The sequence below is a fragment of the Crotalus tigris genome, unplaced genomic scaffold, assembly GCF_016545835.1.
Source record: "Crotalus tigris isolate CLP2741 ecotype Arizona unplaced genomic scaffold, ASM1654583v1 scf7180000019301.709862, whole genome shotgun sequence".
In the NCBI taxonomy this organism is placed as follows: domain Eukaryota; kingdom Metazoa; phylum Chordata; class Lepidosauria; order Squamata; family Viperidae; genus Crotalus; species Crotalus tigris.
In genome coordinates, this window is record NW_024097476.1 from 607023 (window position 1) to 613022 (window position 6000).

Below are 6000 nucleotides of genomic sequence, written 5' to 3' on the forward strand. Positions count from 1 at the left end.
GTTGGGGGCAACGTAATATATATATATATATACATTGCTTACTGGTGTACACCGCTTAGAGAGTGCTTGCACTTAAAGCGGTATATAAGTCTCATAAATAAATAAATAAATAAATAAATAAATAAATGGTAACTTTAGAACAGAGTAATAAAAAACTGGCACTTGGATGAGTAACTTCAACCAATGTAAATCTATTATTTCCAAGATATACTATATCTACAACATGCCCTCGGTCTACCAAATCAATTAGCCTGGATAAGAAGAAATCAGGTAACCCAACACAATTTGTTATAGATAATTTATGATAGTTTTGGGAATGGCAACATTCTTTTCTAAATGATCACAGGTATGCTGCTTAAAAAATCTAGTACTTGCACAGAAAAATGATGTATATTATAAATCATTGTAATATTTTCTCATCTCTTCCTTTCTTTTTATATCAAAAATAGGTTTGTTTGTTTTTCTGCTGTTCTGGCATCTTATCATTTCTCTAGGAATCTTTTTTTATATCACTTCTGCAAACTCCTTCAATAACCTATAATTTATCTTTATTCTTAGAGACTGGAATTTGTTTAAGGTACTATAAGAACTATTGCCTATGGCATCTCAGGGATTGAACCTTAATTATTCTGCATGGAAAATAGTGCAACCAGCAAAGCCTTTCAGACAATATAATGTTCTTGGTTTTAATAATGTACAGCTTAAGCCCATGCATATATTTACCCAGAATATATTTACCCAGGATAAGGAAAAAAATGGATCCTTTTTGATACTTCTAGAAAGTATATCATTACAAGGACATAAACACTGTTACTCTGTTGTTCTGTGTAGCAAAAATAACCATTGTGATTAAAATAGTTATTTATGATTGGTGTAAAAATGGATTGTATTTTCAGGCAAATAAGGGCTCTTTGAATTAATCAGGTGAGAATCCCTATTCATGTGCAGTCAATTTGCAAGCCATTGAGAGGCCAATGTCTTCAAGATAGTTAGAGGCATACCCAGAGTGGCTGCTCCTAATATTTTTTCCTTATCAGTTCTTACAGAAAGCTACTCAAAAAAGCTTAGAGATCACAGCACTATAAATCACCAAATACAGTGGGTATGTTACCATGTCAGGCCAGCATCTGCTTTGGTGTGATAATATTAAAGCTTACTGAGATAGGTACTAACCTGGCATATTTCTTGCAAATGAGTTGACTATTTCTCTGTTCTTCTCCAGAAAATTAATAATGTTGCATTTACATTCAAGAAGAAATTAAAAAAAGAAAGAATCTGTTTTTGAAATTGTCAGGCTATTCTTGTGAAGAATTTTCTTTGTTATGATAGCTATTCCAGGCTAGCAATTAAATCTTCTCGTTATATTCTGACTTAAATAAATAAAGTGCTCATGTAGATAATTAAATGTTTCATAACTATTGTTGTGTCCTGAGCCTGCAGAAGGCAGGCTCGGGACGTTGCAACAGTCCCGGGCAGTTGCAAGCTGCCCAGGACCAGACTGGCTGGCACCAGCACTCGCACACATGCATGAAGTGCAAAGCGCGCCAAATGTTGCCGTTTGGCCCGGGGATTGTCTTTAAGAGGAGCAGAGAGGCTTGTGTGCCTCGGCGTTGTAACAGAGCTGCTAGTCACCAATAAAGAGGCTCCTGTGAACTACCAAATGACTCCTGAAGTTATCGCCTTTCGCGAAGGAGTCAACACTGGCGACGAAGGTGGGATGCCTTGCAATTACTTCAAACAATTGTAAGTTTACCCTGGAGTCCTGAAGCAGCAGGAAACGGCATTAAATTCAGCAACTGCCTGCCAATACAGCAAACATTGGAGGTAAGCTGGCTGATAGACCCTTCCTGTAATACTGAAGATGGCAAAGATAGGGAGACTTTCCGAGTTCGATGTTACGCATCCGGAAAGATGGGAGTCTTACGTGGCCAGAGTAGAAAATTACCTCAAGGTCAATCAAGTGAGAGAAGATGGCTTAAAAGCCACCACCCTGCTGTGTGTTTGTGGTCAAGATGCATTTGAGATCGCTGAAAATCTAGCAGCACCTGCACCTCTAGAATCTGTTACCTACACAGATTTAAAGAAATTGCTAAAGGAACACTTCTAGCCAAAGTTGTCTGTCATTGCTTGGCGCCATACTTTTGAACAGAGGGATCAACGGGCTGGTGAATCAGCTAAAGAGTACATTGCTGCATTGAGAAGAGCAGCTAAGCCTTGCAAGTTTAAAGACTTAGAAGAAAGGCTGAGAGACAGATTTGTATGTGGACTGAGACAGAGAGACTTGCAGCAGAGATTTTTTGCTAAAGAATACTTATCATTCCAAGATGCCTTGAGAGAGGTCACTGCAGAAGAGGCAGCAGGGGGGGCAATCAAGAACATGACGCCCATCAGAAGTACTCCAGAAGCTGTGTCCGTGCACCAGGAGGGAGTCCAAGGAAGGTCAGAAGAAGTAGACCGTCTCTACCCAACAAAAGAAGGGAAGCAGAAGGAAGGCAAAGAGAAGTCTTCAGCTGTCCCCAAGTGCTTCGGATGCAGAGGTCGCCACAAGAGGACCGACTGCAGGTTTCGCTCTGCTATCTGTAGAGCATGTGGGAAGCAAGGCCACAACGCAGCTGTGTGTCTGGGCCATCAGAAGGTACAACCTCGAGAAGAATTGCACCTGAAAGGTACCAGGGTCCCCAGCCAAAACAGGGTGGGTTTCTGTGCTTCACAAAGAAGCATTTATAGGACAGGCACACACAAACCTATCAAGAAAAAACTATCACTTAAAGTGAAGTTGCAAGGAGTTCCATTGGTCATGGAACTGAACACTGGGTCTGCACTTTCAATTATTTCCATACACACATTCAGAAAGATTTGTTCTGGTAGTGGATTTCAGGCCAAGCTGAGGCCTTCTGACATTGTGTTAACAGACTTTCAAAACTCCAGAGTGTGTGTTAAGGGGGAGGCCACCCTTAATGTACAGTATAAGGATTTTGAAGGTCCATTAGATGTATTAGTTGTGGGGGGTGAGCGAACGACTCTCATAGGACTCGATTGGTTTGAGGCCTTGGGAATACATGTTACAGGGCTCAATAGCTTGCAAACAGTAGATCTATAAGAAGTCTGCAAAGAATTTGCAGATGTTTTCAGCCCACAGCTGGGCACATACAAAGGGCCCCCTGTGTCTTTAAAACTAGACCCCACTGTCACTCCTGTTAGAGTAAAAGCAAGAAGGATTCCTTTTGCTTTAAAAGGGAAAATTGATACTGAATTGGACAAATTGATTCAGCAAGGAGTTTTAGAACCTGTTGATTCCAGTCCTTGGGAGACCCCCATAGTCACCCCTCTCAAGGCTAATGGGGACATTCGCATCTGTGCAGATTACAAATGCACTCTGAATAAGGCATTGCAGCAACATGCCTATCCTGTACCTGTAGTCAGTCATATCCTGGCCTCCCTCAAGGGGGGGGGGGTGTTTTTGCAAAGCTTGACCTTGCTCAGGCTTATCAACAGCTGCCTGTTGATGAAGCTGCTGCAGTAGCACAAACCATTGTAACCCACAGGGGAATATTCAAAGTAAAGAGATTACAATTTGGAGTAAATGTGGCCCCTGGAATTTTCCAAAGCATAATGGAAAACACACTGCGGGGTATACCAGGGGTTTGCCCCTATTTTGATGACGTCTTAATTGCTGGAGACTCCACCCAAAATTTAGCTGAGAGATTGAGGGCTGTCCTGCTGCGGTTCCAGAAAACGGGCTCAAACTCAAGAAGGACAAATGTAAAATTAGGGTGCCTTCTACAGATTTCCTGGGATTCAAAATTGATGCCAATGGGATTCATCCTGCTGAGTCCAAATTAAAGGCTATTATGCATGCTCCTAGGCCTAAGTCCAAGGCCGAACTACAGGCTTTTCTGGGCCTTTTGAACTTTTATAATTCATTCATTCCTAATAAGGCTAATGTAGCTGAACCACTTCATAGGCTTCTGGACAAAAAGGCAGTGTGGCAGTAGTCACAAACACATGAAGCAAGCTTCAGTGAGGTTAAGGCCTTACTCCCATCTAACAATGTACTTGCACATTTTAATGAAACTCTTCCTGTGTGCATCGCGTGTGATGCTTCTCTGTATGGAGTGGGAGCAGTACTCAGCCACCTTAGGCCAGATGGAACTCAGGTTCCTGTTGCATATTACTCCAGACCTTTGTCTTCTGCTGAGCGAAACTATGCCCAGATAGACAGGGAGGCTTTAGCTGTTGTTGCTGGAATTAAAAAATTCCATGATTTTTTTGTATGGCAGACATTTCACGGTCTTTACTGACCATAAACCTTTGTTGGGCTGTTTACCACAAACAAACAAACACCCCATATCATCTCCCCCAGGATGCTGCGATGGTCAATCTTCCTGTCAGCCTATGATTTTTCTCTAATTCACAAACCTGGGAAAGAAATGGGCCATGCTGATGGCCTCAGTAGATTACCCCTGCCAGTAGTAGAGGCTGATCCTGCCCCTGCCATCAACATCCTTTCAATTCAGGCATTGCCTGAGTCACCGTTAAATGCCAGGGATTTGGCTGCTGAATCTGCCACAGATCTCACAATCTCCCGTGTCTTATCTTGGGTTTTATCTGGATGGCCAGAGAGTTGTCCTGGCGCTGAGTTTCAGAGTTTCTGGCTTAAAAGGAATGAGTTATCCACCTTCCAGGGTTGTCTGCTGTGGGGAAGCAGAGTTGTCATTCCTCAATGAGGCCTAGGGTCTTAGGTTCCCTTCACAAGGGTCATCCTGGCATTCTACGCATGAAGGCGCTAGCGCGCAGCCATTTGTGGTGGCCTGCGTTAGACAAGGAAATTGAAGCTAAGGTGCACGTATGCCACCTTTGTCAGCGCTCATGCCCAGAAATGCCATAAGCCCCTGTACATAGATGGGAGGAAACACAGTCTCCATGGTCTAGGGTGCACATTGATTACTCTGGGCCCTTTCAGGGTCAATTCTTCTTGGTCCTGGTTGATAGCCATTCAAAATGGCTTGAGGTTGTACCTGTCTCTTCCACCACCTCTGCAAAGACTATTCAAGTACTGAGGGGTATTTTTGCTGCACATGGGCTTCCGGATGTTTTGGTGTCTGATAATGGCCCTCAATTCACTTCTTCCGAATTCCAAGCTTTCTTACAGGCCAACATGATTCGTCATGCCACCTCTGCACCTTTCCACCCTTCCACCAACGGTATGGCTGAACGGATGGTCCGCATCACCAAGGATGCATTAAAGAAACTGACATATGGGGACTGGCATCACAGGTTGGCAGATTTTCTACTTGTTTACCGCACCACACCATCTACTTCTACCGGGTAAAGCCCGGCTGAACTTTGCTGGGGGCGCGCACTGACTACTAAGCTTGACCGGTTGCATCTGGACAGACTGCCTTCTAAGTTCACACAACCCAGGGCACCAAGGCACTTGCTAGTGGGTGCCCCAGTATGGACCCGTAATTATGGGCCGGGTCACTTATGGGTCCCTGCCATTGTATGCAAGTTTACAGGTCCCTTGTCTTACGAGGTTTCCATGGATGACGGTCGACCAGCTGTGTACAAGATTGGACTCACCTGCTGGCACCTCTGGGTTTTTTCCAGGGGGGAGGGGGACTTCTACGGGCAAAGGAAAGGGTGTGGGCGGCAGCCAGACACCAACAGAGAGGTCACAGACGGCCCATTCCAAGATTCCGCGAGTGCTCCAAACAGGAATTTGTGGGAACCAACTAGAATACAGGCACAGTGCCTACTCCAGCCAGGGAGTTACCCCGGGGGCATAATCATTGCACGCCTACACCATTCAGCACTCCAGTCAGGGAGAATAACTGGGAGCATCCTAATAACTCACATCTTGCAAGAGAGCTGGCACAAACTTCGTCTAGTTGGCCCAACACTGCCACTGTTCCCAGAATGGGACAATTACATAGGGAGGTGGTCGAAGGGTCGAATTCCAATTCTGACACCTCTGGCTTAACTGAGGGGGCAACTGAG